The sequence below is a fragment of the Oryctolagus cuniculus genome, chromosome 3 (assembly GCF_051225735.1).
Source record: "Oryctolagus cuniculus isolate XC-2025 breed Fujian yellow rabbit chromosome 3, ASM5122573v1, whole genome shotgun sequence".
Taxonomy (NCBI): domain Eukaryota; kingdom Metazoa; phylum Chordata; class Mammalia; order Lagomorpha; family Leporidae; genus Oryctolagus; species Oryctolagus cuniculus.
The window spans coordinates 182,741,409-182,767,497 of record NC_142869.1 but is presented as its reverse complement, the minus strand read 5'-3'; the positions used below and the strand labels follow the sequence as shown (position 1 = coordinate 182,767,497).

Sequence of the window (26,089 nt, the reverse complement as noted above, 5' to 3'; positions counted from 1 at the left end):
ATTACTAGATCCTCAGCCTCCATTTGTACTTTCCCTAACTGATCGGCTCTGTGCCTACCTGCCCATTTAAAAATCATCATTTTCCACTTTACAAAAGAAAGGCAAAGATCAACTACTACTAAAGATGTTGTTCTGAGATGTATAAACACCAAAGATCCTAATAAACAGACAGCAGTTGAAAGAAGACGGAAATCTCCTGAGAGCAAAGGGGGAAACTTAAGAGCAGGACCTTCTCAATGAAATAAACTTGTGGTGGCAGGTATTTGGCACAGTGGTAAGGACAAGCTTGGAAAGCCTGCATCTCATCAGAATGCCTGAGTTTGAGTCCTGGCTCTGCCCCGGATTCTAATTTCCTGTTATTGTGTACACGGGAGGCAGAAGGGGATTGCTCAAGTATACAGGTCCCTACCACCCATGTGGGAGACCTGGACTGCTTTCTGGGCTCCTGGCCCTGGCTGTTGCAGGCATTTGGGGAGTGAACAAGCAGATGAAAAGTATCTCTCTCTTTCCCTCTCTAACTCTGCCTTTCAAATAAAGCAAACAAATATTTTAAAAAATCTAATAAATATGACAAATGGTGTTCCAAAAGAAGAAATGTATCAACTCATGCCTAATCAAAGGGTAGGAGTCATCCCTTTTTTCCAGTCTCATCATCACTGAGTATCGTACTTCGTACTTTTTTTTTGACAGGCAGAGTTTGTGAGAGAGACAGAGACAGAAAGAAAGGTCTTCCCTTTTTCTGTTGGTTCACCCCCCTAGTGGCTGCTACGGCCAGCACGCTGTGCCAATCCGAAGCCAGGAGCCAGGTGCTTCCTCCTAGTCTCCCATGGGGTGCAGGGCCCAAGCCATCCTCCACTGCACTCCCAGGCCACAGCAGAGAGCTGGACTGGAAGAGGAGCAACCGGGACTAGTACCCGGAGCCCCAACCGGGACAGAATCCGCGGTGCCGGCGCCGCAGGCAGAGGATTAGCCAAGTGAGCCGCAGCGCTGGCCGAGTATCGTACTTCTAAACTCTTGTTATTCTGAAGGAGAAAAGGTGATTATGTTGCTTTAATTTGCATTTCCTAGAAAGCTAAGTATTCTTCATGTTTATTGATCATTTGAAGTTTTGGAAAATTGCTTCTGCTGTTTACCCTTTCACGCTGCTGATCTGTTTATTTTTTCTTACTGCTTGACAGATGCTTTTATTCTGTATGTTAATCCTTTCTCTTCTACAGATGTCACAGTTTACCACTTGTTCTGCCAGTTTCTCAAAGAGCGGTCCAGGACCAACAGCATCAGCATCTCTGGGAAGTTTGAGCTACAGAATCTCGTGCTCCATTTCCAACTTACTGGACTTTAAAACAAAATGATTCACGCAGCTCAATAGGCTAATCCTCCGCCTGAAGCGCCGGCACACTGGGTTCTAGTCCCGGTCGGGGAGCCGGATTCTGTCCCGGTTGCCCCTCTTCCAGTCCAGCTCTCTGCTGTGGCCTGGGAGTGCAGTGGAGGATGGCCCAAGTGTTTGGGCCCTGCACCTGCATGGGAGACCAGGAGAAGCACCTGGCTCCTGGCTTTGGATCAGTGTGGTGCGCCAGCCACAGTGCGCCGGCCACAGCGGCCATTGGAGGGTGAACCAATGGTTAAAGGAAGACCTTTCTCTCTCTGTCTCTCTTTCTCACTGTCCACTCTGCCTGTCAAAAAAAAAAAAAAAAAAAAAAAAAAAAAAAAAAAGTCCCAAAAAGACAAATAGCATAAAACAAAATGATTCAAATGCACACTAAAGTCTGAGAAGCAATAAAAGATGGTTTTACTTTTTTCTGGTCAAATATTAAAATACAAGTATTTTCTTCTAGGATGCTGTTGCTGATTTCTCATATCTCCAAAAGGTACTAGATGTTGCCTTTTCCCTAGGTATGCTCACTCTTTGGGTGGTTTCAAGCAATCTCGTATCTTCATGTACAGTACGAACAAATGGACACCTACCTCTACCTTTTCTTCTCAACTTCAGACTCCTTTTCCTATTGCCTACTGAATATTTCTACCAGGGTAACTCAAAGGCATTTCAAACTTGATGTGTTCTAAAACTCTAACTTCTGATTCCCATTTTTCTACAGTCTTTCATTTCAGAATGTCCAATACCATTCTTGGAGTTGCCTAAATCAAAAACCTTAGTATCATCCTTAATTGCCTTTTCCTTATCCATCTGAAAATAAAAATACATGCAGGGGCCAGTGCTGTGGTGTAGCGGGTAAAGCTGCTACCTGTGGTGCCGGCATCCCATATGAGCGCCCTCCACTTCCCATCTAGCTCTCTGCAATGGCATGGAAAAGCAGTAGAGGATGGCTCAAGTGCTTGGACCCCTGCACCCGACGTGGGAGACCTGGAAGAAGCTCCTGGCTCCTGACTGGCACAGCTCTGGCCGTTAAAGCCATCTGGGAAGTGAACCAGCGGATGGAAGACCGTTCTCTCTCTCTTTGCCTCTGCTTCTCTGTAACTCTCTGCCTTTCAAATAAATAAATAAATAAATATTAAAGAAAAATTACGTGCAGATATATTCTCCTCTACCATTATCACTCTGATGTAAGCCACCATTATTTCTTAATTTATTCCAATAGTCTCAAAGTGATCTCTCCTGCTTCATGCCCAGAATGGCAAAATAGCTAACATTTTAAAACTATTAACTGCAGACCACAAGAAATTCTTTTGCTCAAAATTCTCAAATGGTTACCCTAGTAAAAATCAAGGTGCTTGCAACAGTCTATGAGGTATTATAGAGGTATGGACCTCTGCTACTTGTTTAACCTTACTTCTTACTGTTGATGGAGCTTATGTTGAAAAATAATTATTATATTTTTATCTTTTAATCCCATTTTTTCCAAGAATGCTCAGAAATCCCTCTTGCATAATGAGTTCACTGATTACCCAGGCAAAACTACTTTATCTCTTAACTTGGTATCTTAAAGTTGATTATATTTTTCCATATCTATTAACTACTTTGAGCTCAGAAACATGCCTTATTCATCTTTTTATTATCCCCACATCTCTGATCTAAGAACAAGACCCCTCAAGTAATAATAAAGAGAAAGGGGGAAAAGTTACTAAAGAAGAGGACTGAACATAGGGAAATGATGAGACAGAACTGATTAGAATGAAATTTTTTTGATGGGGAGCAGAAAATTACTAGGTTGGTAGGGTGGGGCCAGGCAAAAAAGTTTCTGTAAGTCAGGCTTGTTATCTCCCCAAAGAGGAATAATTTTATGGCAAAAGAATGAGAAAATTCAAAGTGACTCTGGTTGGAACTAGGAAAGATGAATCTAGGAGAGAAAATTCTTTCAGATTACCCAGAAAAGTTAGAGAAAGAACTTTGATGATTCTTATAAAATAGAGATATACTAAAAAATAGAATAAGATGTTATACAGCTAACAGTAAGTATATAATTTTGGCCTTAAAAGGCCTTCTTGGAAAAAGTGGAAAATCTGTTAGAAAAATCCTACGATTGAAATAAAAATTTAAAATCAGAAACTTCAAGCTACTAAAAGATTTCCTATACAACTTGATCTCTTTATCAGACCGCTGTCATCAAAATCAGGCAGCATTATTAGCTACTTCACAATTGGCAAAAGTCCTTCCTCCAAAAAAGATCAGGGGTTTTTTAGAAGTCTCAGAAGATGCCCATCTTAAAATAGAAAATGCAAACAGCTATAGGAAGAATTACAGGGAAGCGGTGACACAGAAAACCACAGCCACTGGCTCCCCTTACCCCTGTAAAAAGGTCTGAAGTCCAGATTCTGACTGCATAACTGATCATAAAGATAAGAATAAGCGTCATAGGGATCACATAAATAAGACCAAGTGTCTGCTAATAACAGAAAAGAGAATTAAAATGGAGAGATTGATCCAACATGGAAAGCAGGCCACACAGCAGATTCATAGAATGACAAATGCCCTAAATGGCACTCTGGCCTCAGAATCAGCCCTCAAGGCATTGGGATCTGGCTGAGAAGCCCATGAGAGCAATTAAACATGGAAAGCCAAGACACTGTGGCAAACAAATGGCCTACATGAAAGATCCCTGTGAGATCCCAGTGGAAAGAAGGGACCATCAAAGGAGGTACCTTTCTCTAGAGGGAGGAGAGAACTTCCATTTTGATAATGGCCTTGTCTAAATAATGACAAAGTTTGTGGATTTAGAAGGCTTCCATAGCCTTGGCAGCTCATGACAAGATCCTTGAGTGATCACTGACGTCATAAATAAGAGTGTCAACTGTTAAATCAACAACAGGAGTCACTGTGCACTTGTTCCCCATGTAGGAGCTCTGTCCTTAATAAGTTGTACTATGAGAATTAATGGTAAAACCTATCTTCAAACAGTACTTTCTGTGCCTGTGTGGGTGCAAACTGTTGTAATCTTTACTTAGTATAGAGTTGGTCTTCTGTATATAAAGATAATTAAAAATGAATCTTAATGAAGAATGGGATGGGAGAGGGAGTAGGAGATAGGATGGGAGTTGTGGTGGGTGGGTAGGTGGTGGTGGTGGGGAACTGCTATATTCCAAAAGCTGTACCTATGGAATCTATATTTACTAAATAAAAGCTTTCTTTTTTTTCTTTTTTTTTTTTTTTTTGACAGGCAAAGTGGACAGTGAGAGACAGACAGAGAGAAAGGTCTTCCTTTTACCGTTGGTTCGCGCTCCAATGGCCACCGCGGCCGGCACACCACGCTGATCCTATGGCAGGAGCCAGGTACTTATCCTGGTCTCCCATGGGGGTCAGAGCCCAAGTACTTGGGCCATCCTCCACTGCACTCCCTGGCTACAGCAGAGAGCTGGTCTGGAAGAGGGGCAACCAGGACAAAAATCCAACGCCCTGACCAGGACTAGAACCCGGTGTGCCAGCGCTGCAAGGTGGAGGATTAGCCTAGTGAGCCTAGTGAGCCACGGCGCCGGCCCAATAAAAGCTGTCTTAAAAGGGGAGGGGGGGCAGCAAAATGTGTCAAGAAATAAATATTAGGAAATGTCTATATCCTTTGCCCATTTTCTTAACTGGGTTGTTTATTTTGTTGTTGTAGAGTTTCTTGATCTCTTTATATATTATGGTTATTAATCCTTTATCAGTTGCACTGTTTTCAAGTAATCAATTCTCTTTGCTGTATTAATTATGCCAATTAATGGCTTCTTTGTGGACAGATTTGTTTCCACTCAGATCCCTGATTGCTGTGAGGGACTTGCTTTTGTGATATCTCGGGATCTGACATTACCAAACATGACCCAATTAGAAGCCTAAAATACATACACTTCTTGTCCTCTTGTTCAACTGAGCTTGCTTGCTCTTTTGCCTTTCCCTTGTTATGAGAACATGCCTGGATTAGCCTACCAGAATTACAATATATCACTCAAGGCCATCCTAGAACAGCACGCCACCTAGAAAAAAAACCAATGGTCACAGAAACATAGATGAGTTCAGCCAAGATAGGACAGTCCAGAACAACTTGACTTTATTAGCAGTTACATTAAAGCACTATGCTTGGGGTGGTTTGTTTTACACAAGGAAAAATTAATACATTGTCAAAGGAACAAAAACACACAAAAATTTATTCATAAACAGCTTTATTCCTTAACTTCTAAAAGGTAAAAACAACCCAAATGTTCACCAGCTGATGAACAAATAAAATGTGGCATATTCATTCAATGAAATTTTACTCGCCAATAAAAAAAAAATACTAATACATACAACAACATGAATAAACCTTGAAAACACTATACACTAAATTAAAGAAGCCAGACACAAAGGACCACATATAATAAAGTTTTGTTTACATGAAGTGTTCAAAAGAAGGAAATCTGTAGAGACAGAAATTAGATTAGTGGTTGCCTTAGGATGGAAGGAATAAAGGAATTGGGGGAATGACACATAACAGATGCAGAATTACTCTTTAGGGCAAGAAAAGTATTCTGGGGGTTGGTGTCATGGTATAGTGGGTTAGACTGCTGCCTGCGATCTCAGCATCCCATATGGGCACAGGTTCAAGTCCTGGTTGCTCTACTTTTGATCCAGCTCCCTACCAATTGCTTCATGCTTCTGCATGTGGAAATCCAGTTTTCCCAGCACCATTTATTGAATAGACTGTCCTTGCTCCAGGAATTGGTTTTAGATCCTTGATCAAATATAAGTTGGCTATAGATGTTTGGGTTGATTTCTGGTGTTTCTATTCTGTTCCATTGGTCTATCCATCTGTTTCTGTACCAGTACCATGCTGTTTTGATTACAACTGCCCTGTAGTATGTCCTGAAATCTGGTATTGTGATGCCTCCGGCTTTGTTTTTGTTGTACAAGATTGCTTTAGCTATTCGAGGTCTCTTGTGTCTCCATATGAATTTCAGCATCATTTTTTCCAGATCTGAGAAGAATATCTTTGCTATTTTGATTGGTATCTCATTGAATCTATAAATTGCTTTTGGGAGAATGGACATTTTGATGATATTGATTCTTCCAATCCATGAGCATGGAAGATTTTTCCATTTTTTGGTATCCTCTTCTATTTCTTTCTTAAAGATTTTGTAATTCTCAACGTAGAGATCTTTAACGTCCTTGGTTAAGTTTATTCCAAGGTATTTGATTGTTTTTGTAGCTATTGTGAATGGGATTGATCTTAAAGTTCTTTCTCAGCCATGGCATTGCCTGTGTATACAAAGGCTGTTGATTTTTGTGCATTGATTTTATATCCTGCTACTTTGCCAAACTCTTCTATGAGTTCCAATAGTCTCTTAGTAGAGTTCTTTGGATCCCCTAAATAAAGAATCATATCGTCTGCAAAGAGGGATAGTTTGAGTTCTTCCTTCCCAATTTGTATCCCTTTAATTTCTTTTTCTTGCCTGATGGCTCTGGCTAAAACTTCCAGAACTATGTTGAATAGCAGTGGTGAGAGTGGCCATCCCTGTCTGGTACCAGATCTCAGTGGAAATGCTTCCAACTTTTCCCCATTCGATAGGATGCTGGCCGTGGGTTTTTCATAAATTGCTTGGATTATATTGAGGAATGTTCCTTCTCTACCCAATTTGCTTAGAGTTTTCATCATGAAACAGTGTTGAATTTTATCGAATGCTTTCTCTGCATCTATTGAGATAATCATATGGTTTTTCTTCTGCAGTTGTTAATGTGGTGTATCACATTGATTGATTTGTGAACACTGAACCATCCCTGCACACCAGGGATAAATCCCACTTGGTCTCGGGGGATGATTTTTCTGATGTGTTGCTGTATTCTATTGGCGAGAATTTTATTGAGGATTTTTGCGTCTATCAAATCATAAACCTTAAATGGGTGATTTGTAAGGTGTGTGATGACATCTCAATGAAGCTACTTGAGAAAATAATATGACCACTTGTGTTTATTAAATTATTACTTTGACTACTATATTGAGATAGACTCCACGAAAGCCAAGGATAGAGGCCAAGAAGACAGATGGGATATGACTGCCCTGTGAAAGATGGTGCCTTTACCAAACTGACATGGCAGAGGTGGTAAGAGGTGTCATATACTGGATATATTATAAAGGTGGAGTCAACAGTATTTACTGATGAATTGGCTATGGCTCATGAAAGAAGGGAGTTAGCCTTGACTTTGTAGTTTTTGACTTGAGTAAATCAAAGGAAACAGGAGCCAAAAATTGAAAGAAAAAAAAAAAGAAAAAAAAAAAAGGAGACACAAAACTGAGGTTGGGTGTGGGAGCATAGAGTACAAAATAAGGAATTTTATTTTCAGCATCCCAAGGAGCCAATTAAACAATCAGAGTGGAGACATAAAATGGGAGCTGAATATACAAATCTGGGATTAACAGACCTTGTTAGAAATTTAAATTTGGAACTTGACAAAAATGTTTTTTTTTCCTCTCATTTTCCAAGTCAGATCCCAACAACATCACCACATTTTAACATAACATATTTGAATTCAAAATCCATCCAACAATTTGTGACATTGTAACTGTTGTTGGGGCCAGTGCTAGAGTGCAGTGGGCTAATGTGATGTGCCTGTAGTGCCAGCATGGCACATGGGGTCTGGTTCATGTCCTGTCTGCATCTCTTCTGATCCAACTCTCTGATATGGCCTCGGAAAACTATGGAAGATGGCCTAAGTGGTTGGGCCCTTGCACCTGCGTAGGAGATGTGGAAGAAGCTACTGGCTTCGGCTTGGCCCAGCTCTGTTGCGGCCATTTGGGGAGTGAATCATCAGACAGAAGATCTCTATCTCTCCCTCTGCCTGTAACTCTATCTTCTCAAATAAATAGATAAAATTTAAAACTGCTGTTGTCCAGACAGCAGGCATGATATAGTTGTCACTGTACATAAAACTTGATGAAGGATATTCATGCTGTTGTCATTCAATTAAGTTATGTGCACCCTTGGTATTTCATATATTGAGATTAATTACCATTTAAAAATATCTTCTGTGGGCTGGCATCCCATATGGGCACCAGTTCATGTCCCAGCTGCTTCTCTTCTAATCCAGCTCCCTGCTATGGCCTGGGAAAGCAGTGGAAGATGGTCCAAGTGCTTTGGCTCCTGCAACCATGTGGGAGACCCAGAAGAAGCTCTGAGCTTCGGATCAGCCTAGCTCCAGCTGTTGCAGCCATTTTGGGGACTGAACGAGCAGATGGAAGACCTCTCTCTCTCTCTCACTTTTCAGATCAGCGGGAGCTCCAGCTATTGTGGTCAATTGGGGAGTGAACCAGCGGATAGAGGATCCCACCTCCACCACCCTCCCCCTGCCGCCCCAGAGCCTCTCTGTAACTGCCTTTCAAATAAATAATAAACAAAAAAAGGCAAAAAGAAAGAGTAATCATCACTGTACGTAAATCTTAAACATATGAGCGTGGGCGGTCACTGTGAATATCTGCATAGAGATGAAAAGGAGATAATCAAAGGCATTTTCTTACCATAAGAGGAAGCAGGAGCAGAACAGCTGGGTAACATTCCTTAACGGGGATTAGAAATCTGCCCCAAAACAAAGTTTTGATAGGGACGGAGAACTTCAACTATTCTGACATCTGTTGAAGTTCTTTTTGTTTTTAAAGATGTATTTATTAATTAGAAAAGCAGAGTTACAGAGAGGCAGAGGCAGAGAAAGATCTTCCATCTGCTGGTTCACTCCTCAGATGGCTGCAACAGAAACAAATGCGTTGATCCGAAGAGAGGAACTAGGAGCTTCTTCTGGGTCTCCCACGCCAATGCAGGGGCCCAAGGACTTGGGCCATCTTCTACTGCTTTCCCAGGCCCTGGTGGAGAGCTGGATAGGAAATGGAACAGTTGGGACTTGAACTGGTACCCACATGGGATGCGGGGACTATATGTAGCTGCTTTACCCACTACACCACAACGCTGGCCCCTGCTGAAGTTCTTATTCCATTTATAGAAGGCTTTTTTTTTTTTTTTAGGATTTATTTATTTATTTGAATAGCAGAGTTACAGTGAGGTAGAGGCAGAGAGAGAGAGAGAGGTTTTCCATCTGCTGGTTCACTCCCGAGATGGCTGCAATGGCCAGAGCTGTGCCGATCCAAAGCCAGAAGCCAGGAGCTTCTTCTAGGTCTCCCACTGTAGGTGCAGGGGTCCAAGGACTTGGGCCATCTTCTACTGCTATCCCAGGCTGTAGCAGAGAGCTGGATTGGAAGCAGAGCAGCCGGGACTCGAATCGGCACCCATATGGATGCTGGCACTGCAGGCAGCAGCTTTACTCAGTATGCTACAGCACCGGTTCCTATAGTAAACTTTTGAAATTACTCTCTTTGATTAAAAAAAATTCTTTTCAGAATGTACATGCTTATTTAGATAATATCTTTATCTAATAAATGTAAAAGTTGAAAGATTTCAAAAATATTAAAAGCTCTATTTCAAAATGATATGCCAAAGCAATTCCGAACTTATTAATATTAGACTATTCATAATAGTTCTTACCTTCTCATAACTAAAGTAATCTGCAAAACACCACACAGTTCTCAAGTTCCAAATAATATGAGCACCAGAAGTCCTCAAAGGCTTCTTCTAAGTCTCTAGTGAGATCATCCCTCTGATGATACCAGGTAATGAGAAAAGGCTTCATCTTACCTCAACCAGTCTGCTCTGAAGTTTTGCCTTCCTGAACACAGTTAAAGCCAAAAACAGGGGAGGGCATTTCTATGCTTCATTGTAAACCTAACAAAGCAATCACTCCCAGTGAGATCCTGTTCAGTTTGCTTTGAACTTTGTTTTTCTGTTTCCCTTTCCTCACAAGAAACTTTATAAATCAAAACCATTGTCCTTTTCTTTCTTATTTTTTGAGAGTAAGACTTAAAGCAAATTTGGATAAGAGATAAATTACAATTTTAAGAATTCCTCAGTTTTTGTTCCTAATATTTTTACCTGGTCTACAGTGGGGGAAATTATAATCAACCTTGGGAATTTCCATCTGGACACTACAGCCACATAGAGAATTACTAATAGGAATTTCTGGCTACAACCAGGGACATAAGCCACACTCATACACACTTCTAGAAGAGGTACCCATATTCCTTAAAACAAAGATTATCAGAAATTCATTTAATAAATAATTCAGTTTCTATATTCAATATCTACTTTCTCTAGAAAAATTTTATTCATGTAAGTGTCCAGGAAGCTCACTCTGGCTTCCAATATTGATAGTTTTTTAACCTTCACTAATCTCTAGACATCTAAGAAAAATGAACAGCATGAAAGACATGCAATCCAAAGAGCAGATAAACAAGGCATAAAGAAGTAGAAAATAGGAAACAGAAAAATTTTTTATACCAAAAAGTATAAGGATTCCCAAATTCTAGAGCTGTGCTGTCCAATTTGGTAGTCATTAGATGTCTAACTTTTTTAATTTAAATGAATTGACAAGGAATTTATATTATAGATAGTGCTATCATATAGAGGAGTTGCACTCATTTTATTTTTTTGATTTTTTAAAAATTTATGTGTTTATCTGAAAGTCAGAGTTACTAAGAGAAAGGAGAGATAGAGAGAGGTCTTCCATCCGTTGGCTCACTCCCCAACTGGCTGCAACGGCCGGAGCTGGGCCGATCCAAAGCCAGGAGCCAGGAGCTTCTTCCAGGTCTCCCACACAGGTGCAGGGGCCTAAGGACTTGGGCCATCTTCTACTGCTATCTCAGGCCACAGCAGAGAGCTAGATCAGAAGTGGAACAGCTGGGTCTCGAACCGGCACCCATATGGGATGCTGGGGCTTCAGTCAGGGTGTTAACCCACTGTGCCACAGTGCAGGCCTCTGATTTTAAAAAATATACGTAATAGGGGGTCAGTGCTGTGGCAGAGCGGGGGGTGGGGGATGGGGAAAGCCACCTCCTGAAGCGCCGGCATCCCCTATGGACATCAGTTCGAGAGCTGGCTGCTCCACTTCCCATTCAGCTCTCTGCTATAGCCTGGGAAAGCAGAAGAAGATGGCCCAAATCCTTGGGCCCCTGCACACAAGTGGGAGACCTGAAAGAATCTCCTGGCTCCTGGATTTGGATAAGTCCAGCTCCAGCCACTGCAGCCATTTGAGGAGTGAACCAGCGGATGGATGGAAGAACTCTCTCTCTGTTTCTCTCTCTAACTCTTTCAAATAAATAAATAAATAAATAAATCTTCAAAAAAAAAAAAACCCCACATAATAGGGCTGGTGGTCTGGTGCAGCAGGTTAAGCCGTTGCCTGCAGAGCTGGAATCTCATATGCGTACAGTTTCTAGTCCCAGCTGCTCCACTTCCAATCCAGTTCCCTGCTAATGGCCTGGGAAAGCAGCAGAGGATGGTCCAAGTGCTTGGACCCCTGCTACCCTACCCCCATGGGGGAACTGGGGAGAGCTCCTGGCTCCTAGCTTCAGCCTGGCCCAGCCTGGGCCGCTGCAGCCATTTGGGAAGTGATCTGAATGAATCAGAGGATGGAAGATCTCTCTGTCTCTCCCCTCTCCTTAACTCTGCCTTTCAAATAAATAAATATTTTTTAAAAAGCACATAAAAATGAACTGTTTAAAACCACCATCCACTGGGGGCTTGAAATATATTCCCTGAGGTTAAGGAGTGATAACAGTATCTCTGTAAACATTGGTTTGGGGGCAAAGTTGGTGTAGTGGTTTAAACACTGATTGGGATGCCTATACCCCATACTGGCAGTGCCTGGATTCAAACTCTAGTGTGGCTTCTGGTTCAAGCTTCCTGCTAAGGCACACCCTGGAAGGCAGCAGGTGATGGCGCAAGTGCTTGGGTCCTTGTTACTCACACAAGAGACCCAGACTGAGCGCCGGCTCCTTGCCTTTGGCCTGATCCAGGCCAGGCTATTGTGGGAATTTAGGGCAGTAAACAAGCAGATGGGAGATCTCTGTTTCTCTTTCAAATGTAAATAATAAATAAATCTAAAATGTGCTGTTCAAATACTGTTAATGTAAAGCACTGCTGTAGCATCAGACACATAAATTCTGTCTCTATCCTTAAATCATATCTTAGGTAATGGAGATATTCGATCCATTAATTCCCAAGTATTCAATTCTGCGACTATTTCAACAACATAAGATTTATTTCAAAGTTATATTAAGTGGTATATTTATTGCTCAATTTTAAGCTTTTATAGGTGTCCTATACATAGCACTACAGGACACAATGGGTTAAATTACCCTAAGCCCATATTTTGTTTCATTATTGATTACTTTGGATTTTCTCCCTGACAAACTGTTACCTGTACTCAAATGGTGTTAGTATTATATACTGAGTTATCCACAAACTTCCCATACTATTAACTAGAACTAAGCCCAGTAGTATGTGCTGTGTTTATAAAATGAAAACAATTACCATTTTGTTAAGTGCCACTGTGTAAGGCACAAACAAATCCTGTTATACACATTAGCTCCTTTTTTTAATTCATTACAACACAATAAGATGATGTTAAGGTTTAGCAATGCTAAGTAATTTGCCCAAATTCATACCAAGAGAGATCTGAATTCAAATCTATTTCCTGAGTAATCAGAAATAACATGATATTTTCAATAAAGGCTTCACACAAACCACAAATCCAGGAAGGAATAACCATCTACAGCAGACCTTGAAAACAAAATCTGTTTCAAGCAACACACTAATTCCATACAAAGAAGCATGGGCTTTGGAGACATGGAGATAACCACACTCCTACTTTTCACAAGTATGCAAGAGTTCAAAGGAGACATAAACCATCTCTGACCCCTTCCCCAGCAGTGGCCAACTCAAATCAGATCTCAGCTACAGAGGTTCTCCAACTTTTTTGGTTTCAGGATCCATTTACACTCTTCAATAAAAGTAGTGAAGACTAGAAACACCTTTTCATTTATACAGCTTATAGCTATCAATATTTAACATACTAGAAATTACAACCACAAACTTTTAGAATTTATTTTAAAATGACAAACCCACTAACAAAGGTAATCTTTTTTATGAAAAAATAACTACATTTTCCAAAAAAAAAGAGAAGGGAAAATGGGCAATTTACTTATTTTGGAATTTTTAATGTCTACCTTGACAGTACAACTAGATTCTCATATATTCAGCCTGTTACAATGTCACACACTTTATCATTGTACACTGAAGAGAGAATGAGAGTGGGTAAATAATATTTTAGTACGATTCCGGAAATAATTTTGACCCCAAGGATTCAATTAATGGTCTCAGAAACCTGTAAGTACCCTAACTAGTTCATATCACTTACCAAAATTAATAGTTATGGGGAAGGAGTTAAGCTACCACTTCAAAGATTGGCATCTCACACGGGAGTGCAAGTTCAAATTCAGCAGCTTCACTTCCTATTCGGCTCCCTTCCTGCTGATGTGCCTGAGAACCCTAGGCAGAACAATGTCCAAATATCTGAGCCCTTGACACCCATGTGTGAGAGATGGATGGAGCTTAGCATGGCCATCTGGGGAGTGAACCAGCAGATGCAAGATCTCTCTCCTCTGTCACTCCACTTTTCAAGGACTTTTTTACCCCTAGACTATACAGTTCCATGACTATAATGACTGTCTATTTTTATACATAATCTGTCCATTATGTCTAAATATGGTTCCTGGCAGGGTTAATTACCTAAGTATCTGCTGAATTAACACAATAGTAATGTAAACTACTGTGGTTTAAAAGGGATATATGGGCCGTGGCCTCGGCTCACTAGGCTAATCCTCCGCCTGTGGCACTGGCACCTCAGGTTCTAGTCCCGGTTGGGGCGCCGGTTCTGTCCCGGTTGCTCCTCTTCCAGGCCAGCTCTCTGCTCTGGCCCAGGACAGCAGTGGAGGATGGCCCAAGTGCTTGGGCCCTGCACCCCATGGGAGACCAGGAGGAAGCTCCTGTCTCCTGGCTTTGGATTGGTGCAGTGCGCTGGCCGTAGCGGCCACTTAGGGGGTGAACCAACGGAGAAAGGAAGACCTTTCTGTCTGTCTCTCTCTCACTGTCTACCTCTGCCTGTCAAAAAAACAAAAAAAAATTTAAAAAAGGGATATGGGCATTACCTACCTGGAGGCAAATTTGGAAGCCTCTATTCATATTTGACCTACATTTTAAAGGACGGGTAGTTTTTGTTACGTGCATGTAGGGTTAAGAGTATTCCAGTAAACAATCAATAGTGGTATTAGGACACCAGAACCAAATGATGAACACCCCTTGTTTCAATTCCTTATACCATCATTAATTTATTAGATGGGCTCAGATATGTTTATTTCAAGTCTTTTCTGCTTATACTTCATAAGGTTTTCATATGGGATTTTTATGAAATAATCAATTCCTCCAGGTATTACCTTGTTTACCATCATTATTCTTGTCTGAATTATTATCCTTTCTCTTTGAACTTACAAAGGAATCCTAACCAGCTTCTCCATGTTTTTTACCCTACTCCCACTTCTCTCTTATCCATTCTCCAGTCAGTGAAATCTCTAAAACATGTTATCTGACCACATCTGTCTTCTTACTTAAACCATTTAATGGCTCCTTAATCAATCAGAATAAACCCTAAACTTCAGAGTACAGGACACTATATCCAAAGATCTTGCCACTGCCTACCTGACTCATCAAGAACTATTCTCTCCATCCCTTATTCAACAAGCTCAACCACAAATTCACACATGTTACTACTTCTTCCTGGAACACTCTTTGCCCTGCACTTTTCCAGATTAAGCACAGGGTCTTCAAGCGGTTTGTCTGTTTATTTATTTATTAGATTTATTTATTTGAAAGTCAGAGTTACACAGAGAGAAGAGAGGCAGAAAAAGAGAGAGAGAGGTCTTCCATCCGCTGGTTCACTCCCCAACTGTCCACTACGGCCAGAGCTGCACCAATCTGAAGCCAGGAGCTTTTTCCAGGTCTCCCACGTGGGTGCAGGGGCCCAAGCACTTGGGCCATCTTCTACTGCTTTCCCAGGCCATAGCAGAGCTGGATCGGAAGCTGGGTCTTGAACTGGTGCCCATATGGGATGCCGGAACTTCAGCGCCACAGCGCTGACTCCCAGGTAGTTTAATATCACTTCCTTACAGGGTTCTTTCCTTCTAAACTATATTATAACCTTATTAAATTTTCATAGTACCCCATATTTTTCCTTTTGGTACACATCACAATATAGAATGTGTGTATACATATGTATACAGATTTTTAATCATTTATGTAATGAACACCTCTGACTGCAGAGACATCTTAGCCCAGCATATATAATTTTTAACGTAGTTTTTATTGTTGTAAGTGGCTTTTGAACTGATTAGACAGTATGTTTTAGGATATTTACTCTAGCAATGAGACACAGGTTACCCAACATGGCAGTGAGGTTCTACAGGCAGGGAATCCCACTGAAAGTATGCTACAATTATAGGAAGAATCAATGAGCATCAGAACTACTGCTGATAGATTTAATACTCTTATAACAAGCCTGGAAGGTAACCAAGAGGGAACTAAGTCATTGAGAGTAAATGATAATTCCAAAAAGAGGAAGTCTATAAACCTTTTGTGTAATAATTCAGCTCTAAGTTTAGATAACCAGGTAAGCAGCCAGCAGCCTCTGACAGGAACTATAATACCAACTCCAAAAGTAAATCGTCACAATCCCAACAATGACGTGGGTGTGAAAGAAGTCCCTTTAGGTGTGAGCACTGGGCCTAGCAGTTAAGATACTGGTTAAGGCACCTACATACCACGTTGGGGTGCCTGGGTTCAAGTCCCCGATTCACTCCAAATTCGAGCTTCTTGCTGACTATGTGTGTTCTGGGAAACAGCAGGTGATTACTCAGGCAGCTGGGGAACGTCCACCTACACAGAAGACTTGGATTGAGTTCCCAACTTCCAGCTTCGGCCTCAATCTAGCCCTGGCCACTGTGGGCATTTGGGGAATGAGCCAGAAACAGGCATGCGATCTGTCTCTCTCTAACTCTCAAACTAACCAAAAAATGAAGCAGCAGCAGCAACTACCCCCCCCCCCCCTTTAGTCAGTGTAATTATGTCTGTGGTTGGGTTCACTGAGGAGATCCATTAAATCAGGGAATCATAAGCAATGATAAACCTACAGCTTAAACCTTTCCAATTACAACTGTAAAATGAGGAGGCTGGTGCTGTGGCGTGGTAGGTTAATCCTCTGCCTGCGGTGCCAGCATCCCATATGAACGCCGGTCTAGTGCCGACTACTCCTCTTCCCATCCAGCTCTCTGCTATGGCCTGGGAAAGCAGTGGAAGATGGCCCAAGTCCTTGCCATTGCAGCCATTTGGGGAGTGAACCAGCGGATGGAAGACCTTTCTTTCTGTCTCTACCTCTCATTGTCTATAACTCTCTCAAATAAATAAATAAAATATTTTTAAAAAATAAAAATTGTAAAATGAACATTCATTCTCAAATCTTTGCATCAAAGATCTTCATGTTTATTTTTTAAAACTAATTCATTTGAGAGGCACTGAGACAGAAAAAACAGAAGCGCACACACACACATCTCAAGAGAGAGAGAGATCCCATCCACCTGTTTGGTCCCCAAATGCCTGTAACAGCCTGAACTGAGCTGAAGCCAGAAACTGGGAACTGAATTACTGAGCCATCACTGCTGACTCCCGGAGTGTGCATCAGCAGGAAGCTGGAGTCAGGAGCTCGAGCTGGGAATCCATATGGGATGCAGGCATCTCAACCTCGCGGCTAAATACCTGCCACAAGACCTTTCTTCCAATGTGACCCACACCTAACTGACAGCAAATGTGTTTTTAACTGCAGCTTTACTGATCAAAAATCAACTGCAATTTCTTATTTTTCCAAGAAAACATCTAGTGTTACAGGTCCTGGGTCCTAACCAACACCAAATAGTAAGTCAAAGTCCCTGAACAGTCAGATGGCTTCTAAGCAGACTTGTCAAATAATGCTCCAATACAAGATGACTTCTAGGCAAAATGTCAGGTAATACTCCAATATGACATTAAAAGGACATATTAGTCAAGCAAATGTTTTTTCAAATGAAGATCAGTTCATCTGACAAACTGATCTCAGGCAGAGGTAAATTAATCACACAAACTGAATGGTAGGTTACAATGCAATGGCCAAACACAGTCTACAAAATAGGTATTTAGATACACTGGTGGGTACATAGGAGACCCTTTATTGGGGGCATAAGCAAGCTACATATTTAGTAATGTAATCATCTGGAAATTTATTATTTCATATTTACTATTTACACAGGCACTCTCTCTTAGGGTCATCTGAGTTTAAAACATGCTGAACAGTGGGCATTCCACCCCCCAGCATCTGATAGTGGTGCTCTTCTCTTGCATGTCTGTCTTCCTGTAACACACTATGACTCACATATACTGAGTTAAGTATTGTATGGATTATATGATTTCACTTCAACTAAATCTTATAAAATGGACAGCAGTATAAAAAATTCCTATAAAGTGTTAAAGATAACACTATTTCTCCTACAGAAAAAGTAAAAACAACTTCCTACCCCTAGTACAACCTGTCAACCACAATACAGATCAAAAAAAAAAAAAAAAAAACTGGAACATGAAAAACAAAATTTACAATATGGGATGTAATCCAGTGGTTTACAACCAGGGGCAATTTTGCTCCCAGAAAGCATTTGAAAGTACACAGAGACTTTTGATGTTTGAGAGGAGGGTACTACTAGTACCTGGTGGGTAGGAGACAGAGAATCTGCTAAACATGCTACAGGACAGGCATTTTGCGTAATGGTTAAGATTCGGGACTGGAATACCTACATCCCATATGAGAGTGCCTGAGTTCAAGTTCTGGCTTCACTTGAGATTCCAGCTTGCTGCCAACGAACAAAACGAAAAGCAGTACGTGACAGCTCAAGCAGTTGGGTCCCTGCAGCCCACATGGGAGACCCTGACTGAGTTCCTGACTTCCAATTTCAGCCTGGCCCAACCCTGGCTCCCGTGGGCATTTGGGGAATGAGCCAGCAGATGGGAGTTCTCTCTGCCTCACAAATGAATATTAAAAAAAAAAAAAAAAAAGCTAATAGTGCCAAGGTTGAGAGCTCTCATATAATTATAACAAGAAACTGTCTCATTTTAAAAAATTATCCAAATTATTTAAATTATGGATTTCTATCCACTATTATAAAGATTAATCTTGCACTAAGGATATGTGATATTAAAAGGCAAACAGTCATTACAATTTTTAAAGTCTTATTTCATATTTAGCTTAGCTTTTAAAAATTCATGTAAATATGCCCATATTTTATAATGTCTGATCGTGTTTTTATTTAGTGGTATGTACATAACTTATAAAGAAAACAGATATGTCATGGGGTAATATGATTAAACTTTTTTTTTAAAAGACGTATTTATTTACATGAAGTCAGAATAACAGAGATGAGAGAGAGACAGAGAGAGAAAGAGAGAGATATTTCATCGGTTAGTATTACTTCCCAAGATGGTTGCCAACAGCCAGCACTGGACCAGATTGAAGCCAAGAGCCAGACGCTGCATCCAGGTCTCCCACATGGGTAGCAGAGGCCCAAGCACTTGGGCCATCTTCTGCTGCTCTCCCAGGCCGTTAGCAGGGAGCTGGATCAGAAGCTGAGCAGTCAGGACTCATCAGCATCCATATGGGATGTTGGTGTCGCAAGCAGTGGCATTACCCGCTATTTCACAACAATGGCCCATGATTAAATTTTATATGGATAGAACACAAAAGTTTTAGGTCTGGAGACTACTGATTCAAACAAAGTTAACTAAAGGTTATCAGTAAATTAATATAAACAAGTTTATAAAATTCTAAACTTTTTTGCTAAAAACAAAGAAAAAAAAAGAGAAAAAGATGAGACAAAACCGATCTAAGGTAAGGATACCCCAGGGTAGTAAGAAGATTGCAGATAATAATCTGAATTGAAAGCCATCAGTAGAAAACCAGTTAAGATGCCAAAAGGTGTAAAGAGAACAACATGAGCTGTCAATTCTGGCTGATGAAGACAGGTGGCTGTACCTTATACAACAGCAAACGGAGAAACTCTAACAACATGGTAGTTAAGAGCATGACCTCTGGAGTCACATGGTCTGGGTCCAAATCCCAGGTCTTCTGTTTAGCAGTGTGTTCCCAATCATGTATGAAATGGGCATTACAATAGCTGACTCCTAGACTGCTGTAAAGATTTATTGTACCACCTAGTAGTTAAAAGCACAGATTTTAGGGGCCAGTGCTCTGGCACAGTGGATTACGCTGCTGCTGGCACTCTATATGGATGCAGGTTTGAGTCTTGAATGCTCCACTTCTGATCCAGCTCCCTGCTAATGCACCTGAAAAAGCAGCAAAAGACGGCCCAAGTCCCTGGACCCCTGCACCCATGTGGGAGACATGGATGAAGCTTCTGGCTCCTGGCTTCGGCCTGGCCCAGTCACAGCCATTGTAGCCATTCGTGGAATGAACCAGTGGATGGAAGATGTAACTCTAACTTTCCCTTTCAAATAAAATAAATAAAAGTTAAAAAAAAAAAAAGCACAGACTTTTACACAATAATTTCAGTTCTGTCACTTAGGTGTGTAATCCTAGGCAAGTTATTTAGCTACCAAATGTCAGTTTCTTGACATACCCCTATTATTTGAATCATACAAACTTCATAAAGTTGATCTGAAAATTAAATGAGATCCTCAGTGTCTGGCACGGAGGATAATAAACTGAAATAAGTGAATTAAATACTAAGTTCATTATTTTGATTAATCATCAAATAAATGGCACATAACTATGATACATTTTTGGGAAGCAACCATCTCTAAAGCTCTAAAGCAACTGGTTGTTGTTTTTTTTTTTTTTGGGGGGGGGGGGGACAGGCAGAGTGGACAGTGAGAGAGAGAGAGACAGAGAGAAAGGTCTTCCTTTGCCATTGGTTCACCCTCCAATGGCTGCCATGGCTGGCGCCACTGCAGCCGGCGCACTGCGCTGATCCGATGGCAGGAGCCAGGTACTTATCCTGGTCTCCCATGGGGTGCAGGGCCCAAGCACCTGGGCCATCCTCCACTGCACTCCCTGGCCACAGCAGAGAGCTGGCCTGGAAGAGGGGCAACCGGGACAGAATCCGGCGCCCCAACCGGGACTAGAACCCGGTGTGCCGGTGCCGCTAGGCGGAGGATTAGCCTAGTGAGCCGCGGCGCCGGCAAAAACTATAAACCTTTAAGGAAATTTCTTAAATATCTAAATGAATGAAGCTGTAGACCAAGTTCACTAAAAAACTCAGTATTTGTCATTATAAATCTCTAATATACATGCCTCTATATTAACATATAAATTAATACAATCACAATCAAAATCTCAGTAGGACTTTTTTTTTTGTCATTTAGGATTTGAAAGGCAGACAGAGAGCTTCCATCCACTAGTTCATTACCCGAATGGCTGTTGCAGCCAAGGCTTGACCCAGCCAGGAGCCAGGAGGCAAGAACTCAATCCAAATTTCACATGGTGGGGTGGGGGGCAGGGGAGGGGGCAGAACCCCAACTGCTGGAATCATCACCACTGCCTCCCAGAATCCGCATTAGCAGAAAGCTGAAATCAGGAGTCAGAAACAAGGGTCCAACCCAGTTACAACTTGGGGATGAGGCATCCTAACTGGCATCTTAACTGCTATGTCAGATGCTTCCCTTGCTTCCAATAGGAACTTTTTAAAAATAATTCTCATTTTTTTTTTATAAATTTTTTTTTATTTTTTATTTATTTATTTTTTTTGACAGGCAGAGTGGACAGTGAGAGAGAGAGACAGAGAGAGAAAGGTCTTCCTTTGCCGTTGGTTCACCCTCCAATGGCCGCCGCGGCCGGCGCACCGCGCTGATCCGATGGCAGGAGCCAGGATCCAGGTGCTTTTCCTGGTCTCCCATGGGGTGCAGGGCCCAAGCACTTGGGCCGTCCTCCACTGCACTCCCTGGCCATAGCAGAGAGCTGGCCTGGAAGAGGGGCAACCGGGACAGAATCCGGCGCCCCAACCAGGACTAGAACCCGGTGTGCCGGCGCCGCAAGGTGGAGGATTAGCCTATTGAGCCACGGCGCCAGCTAATAATTCTCATTTTTCACTTTATTTGAGACACAGAAAGATGGACCAAGAGAGGTTTTTTGTTTTTTTTTTTGTTTGTTTGTTTGTTTTGTTTTTTTTTTGACAGGCAGAGTGGACAGAGAGAGAGAGAGACAGAGAGAAAGGTCTTCCTTTGCCGCTGGTTCACCCTCCAATGGCCGCCGCGGCCGGCGCACCGCGCTGATCCGGTGGCAGGAGCCAGGAGCCAGGTGCTTCTCCTGGTCTCCCATGGGGTGCAGGGCCCAAGCACCTGGGCCATCCTCCACTGCACTCCCTGGCCACAGCAGAGAGCTGGCCTGGAAGAGGGGCAACCGGGACAGAATCCGGCGCCCCGACCGGGACTAGAACCCGGTGTGCCGGCGCTGCTAGGCGGAGGATTAGCCTAGTGAGCCGCGGCGCCAGCCCGGACCAAGAGAGTTTTGATACACTCATTTACTTCCCAAATGCCAGCAACTGCCACAGCGGGGTGGCGTGGACGCAAGTATTGAGACATGATCTGCTGCCCCCCAGGATGCACGCTGCCACAGCGGGGTGGCGTGGACACAAGTATTGAGACATGATCTGCTGCCCCCCAGGATGCACGCTGCCACAGCGGGGTGGCGTGGACACAAGTATTGAGACATGATCTGCTGCCCCCCAGGATGCACGCTGCCACAGCAGGGTGGCGTGGACACAAGTATTGAGACATGATCTGCTGCCCCCCAGGATGCACGCTGGCAGCAGGCTGAACAGGAATAGCTGGGACTTGAACCAGGCACTCTGATGTGGGATGTGGGCCACTGTGCAGAAGCTCCCCACCCCAGAGAGACTTCTCATGAACTTGACAACCCGACTATAATAGTCACATGGAAGAGTAAATGTGTTTATGTCTGACATAATAAGCAAAGAGGAGGAACTGGCATTAAGACACAAAAAAATATTATAAAGTAGTACTACAGACTTGAGGCTGTTATAGACAAACTGGTTACAAGCCCACAAACACAAAGGAGGTTTACAAAGTTCATGGAAAAATGGAATTAAAAGATGATGTGAATTTTCCATGAACTCTATGAAGCCTACTCAAAGGCCCATGAGAAACTAGTACATGATTACTAAAGGCTGCATCACAAACCAGTGAGAACAGGAATGTACACATATCCACAACGGTACTGGAATAATCATCCCCCATGTATCTTCAAATCTCCACATGAACAGATTATTTAAGGACCTAATCAAAATTTAAACCTTAAGTTCATAAGAAGACAAGATAGAGAATATCCTTCCTAGGTAGAAAAGATTTCTAAATAAGAAACAGAAACCAAAAAATCATAAAGGAAAAAAAGATAGATAAATTTGATATTTTAAACATTAACAAAAAACTTCTTTATAGCAGAAGAGCAGAAGAATATATTTTAAACATATAATGAATAAAGAATAACATCCATTACAGAAAATACCTATAAATAAATTTTAAAAACAGTACAACATACAAGTGGGCATATTATGTCTACAAATAATTCAAAGAGAAACATATCCAAAGACTAATAAATGTGAAAATATATTCAACCTCACTAGTAATCAGTGATGAAAATTAAAGTGATGTAATTTTTTACAAAATCTGTAAAGTTTGCAAAACATAAGTTAAAGAACTATAAAACAAATGCTTTGTAACTGTAATGATAATTTAAGAAACAGGGCATTCCAAGTACCTAAACTTTCCCACTGTGTCATTCCTCATCATGTCCACTTTGATAGTGGATGTAATGACTATTGATGGTGAGTCATCACTACCACTCATCACTTTTGTGATTATTACTCCCTTGATTTCCTTATAATTGTAGTATCTCTACTTGTAATGCTAGTATATACAGTCGTATTCCTAAACAGTATAGTTGTTTGTAAACTGTTTATGAATAGAGTAATATTTATAACTTCAAATATTCGACTAATACTATATTTGTGGGATTCATATTGATTCAGGAGCTTTTCCTCTAAACTACATTTTTATTCCATAAGTAAATTAAGATTTACTTTAATGATTTATCTATTACACTGCTGATATTTGACTTTTCTATTTTTGGGCTAATATGAATAATGCTGTGATGAACACTCTTATCTATGCTTCCAAAGTTCACATATTCATACATTTCTCTAGGGCAACTGCTGGCTCTCAAAGTATGTTTCCTGGACTAGCAGCATCAACATTACTTGAGAACTGGTTAGAATGTGTATAAGTCCCCACTCCTTTCCTATTTAATCAGAAACTCAGGGCTGGGGCCCAGCAGTTTTAACAAGACCTCTAAGTAATTCTGATACACACTCAAGTTTGAGAACCAGTGGACTGCCTCAGAGTGGAACGACTAGTTTTAGAACAGCCTATTATTTTCCAAAGTTGTTCTGACAGTTACATTCGCTTCAGGAGGGGAATAAAGTTTCCACTGCTCCATGTCCTCAGCAATGTTTGATTGATACTGTCAGACGCTTTCTACCTGCCACTCTCATTAATATAAAATGGTCTCTCACTGTGGTTTTAATTTTTATTCCTCTAATTGTTAATGAGATAAAAAATTTCCTAAGTTTATTAATCATTTAAATTTCTTCCTTTTTAAAACGCCTGGACTGGCACTGTGACATAGTGGGCTAAGTCTCTGCCTATGGCTCCAGCATCCCATATAGGGACAGGTTCATGTCCCCACTGCTCCTCTTCTGATCCAGCTCTCTGCTATTGTCTGAAGAAGCAGTAGAAGACGTCCTAACTGCTTGGGCCCCTGCATCCACGTGGGAGACCCAGAGGAAGTTCCTGGCTCCTGGCTTTGGATTGGCTCAGCTCCAGCCATTGTGGCCATCTGGGGAGTGAACCAGTGGATGGAAGACCTCTCTCTCTCTCTCTCTGTAATTCTACCTATCAAATAAATAAATAAAATCTTAAAAAAAAAAAAAAAACACACCTGCTCAGTTTTGTTTTCTCTTTTTTCCTTTTCTCTATTTGGTGTTCTGTCTTTATCTTGAAAATTCACAGGGAAGATTTCTTCCATGCCAAAACAAACTTTGTTGCAAACCCCCTCCACATACTACCACAAGAAACCCACTTCATGTATGTACAGTCAAATATAAAGACATCTCTTTAACTCTTATGCATATATTTGCTGAACTCAAGATGAGGGAGTAAAAGTCAGGTTGCTATGTCAGATACGCTCTGCCCCAGGGCTGGTCAAAGGAGAGGACTGTCACTTGAAAATGGGAATGTGTAATAGGTAAGACATAGAATCAACCTAAAAGCCCGTCAACAAAGACTGCAGAAAGAAATTATGGGATATGTACCCTATGGAATACTACACAGTGGTAAAAAAAAAATGAAATCCGGTTATTTGCAACAAAATTGAAGAATCTGGAAAACATCATACCAAGTGAAATAAGCCAGTCCAAAAGAGACAAATATCATATGTTCGCCCTGATCTGTGACAAGTAACAGAGCACCTAAAAGGAAACCCGTAGAACTGAAACTGAAACTGTGAGAAGCAATGACTTGATCAGGCCTTGTCCTGACTGTCGAGGAACAGCTTACTACTTTACTCTTTGTAATATTGTCTTTTTCTACTTATGAAAATTGATCTCTGTAAAAAATAAGAGGGAATAAGAGAGGGAGGAGATGTACAGATCAGCACATGTTCCCTGGTACTTACCACTTAGGGTAAAACTAAAAACTTGCCATGGGACTCCAAATCACATTCAGTTGGCAGGTACTAATGCCATTGTACTAGTTAAAGTGATCATGTTAAATGCATAACTGATCATAAAGATAAGAATAAGTGTTAAAGGGATCACATAAATAAGACCAAGTGTCTGCTAATAACAACAGAGAGAATTAAAAAGGAGAGACTGATGCAGCATGGGAAGCAGGCCACACGGCAGACTCATAGAATGACAAATGCCCTAAATAGCGCTCTGGCCTCAGAATCAGCCCTTAAGGCATTCAGATCTGGCTAAAAAGCCCATGAGAGCATTTCAGGCATGGAAAGCCAAGACACTGTGGCAAAAAATGGCCTACATGAAAGATCCCTGTGAGATCCCAGTGGAAAGAAGGGGCCATCAAAGGAGATACCTTTCTCTGAAGGGAAGAGAGAACTTCCACTTTGCTTACAGCCCTGTCTAAATAATGACGAAGTCTGTGGACTCAAGAGGCTTCCATAGCCTTGGCAGCTCATAACAAGAGCCTCGGGTGACCGCTGACGTCATAAATAAGAGTGTCGACTGTTAAATCAACAACAGGAGTCACTGTGCACTTACTCCTCATGTAGGATCTCTGTCCTTAATGTGTTGTACTATGAGAATCAACAGTAAAAATAGACTTCAAACCGTACTTTATACCTTGTGTGTTTGTGTGGGTGCAAACTATTGAAATGTTTACTTAGTATAGAGTTGATCTTCTGTATAAAAAGGTAGTTAAAAATAAAGTATGGTATGAGAAAGGGAATAGGAGGTAGGATGGCGGGTATGGGGGAAGAACTGCTATAATACAAAAGCTGTACCTATGAAATTTATATTTATTAAATAAAAGCTTTTTAAAAAGAAAATGATAATATTGCAGATAAAACTGG

General features: G+C 41.4%; 1 protein-coding gene across 4 annotated transcripts in view; it reads right to left on the bottom strand.

Annotated features, from left to right (window-relative positions):
• Nucleotides 1–26,089, bottom strand: part of BRAF (B-Raf proto-oncogene, serine/threonine kinase) — a 217,744-nt gene that overhangs the window by 145,175 nt on the left and 46,480 nt on the right. The gene's annotated exons all lie outside the window — the stretch shown is intronic.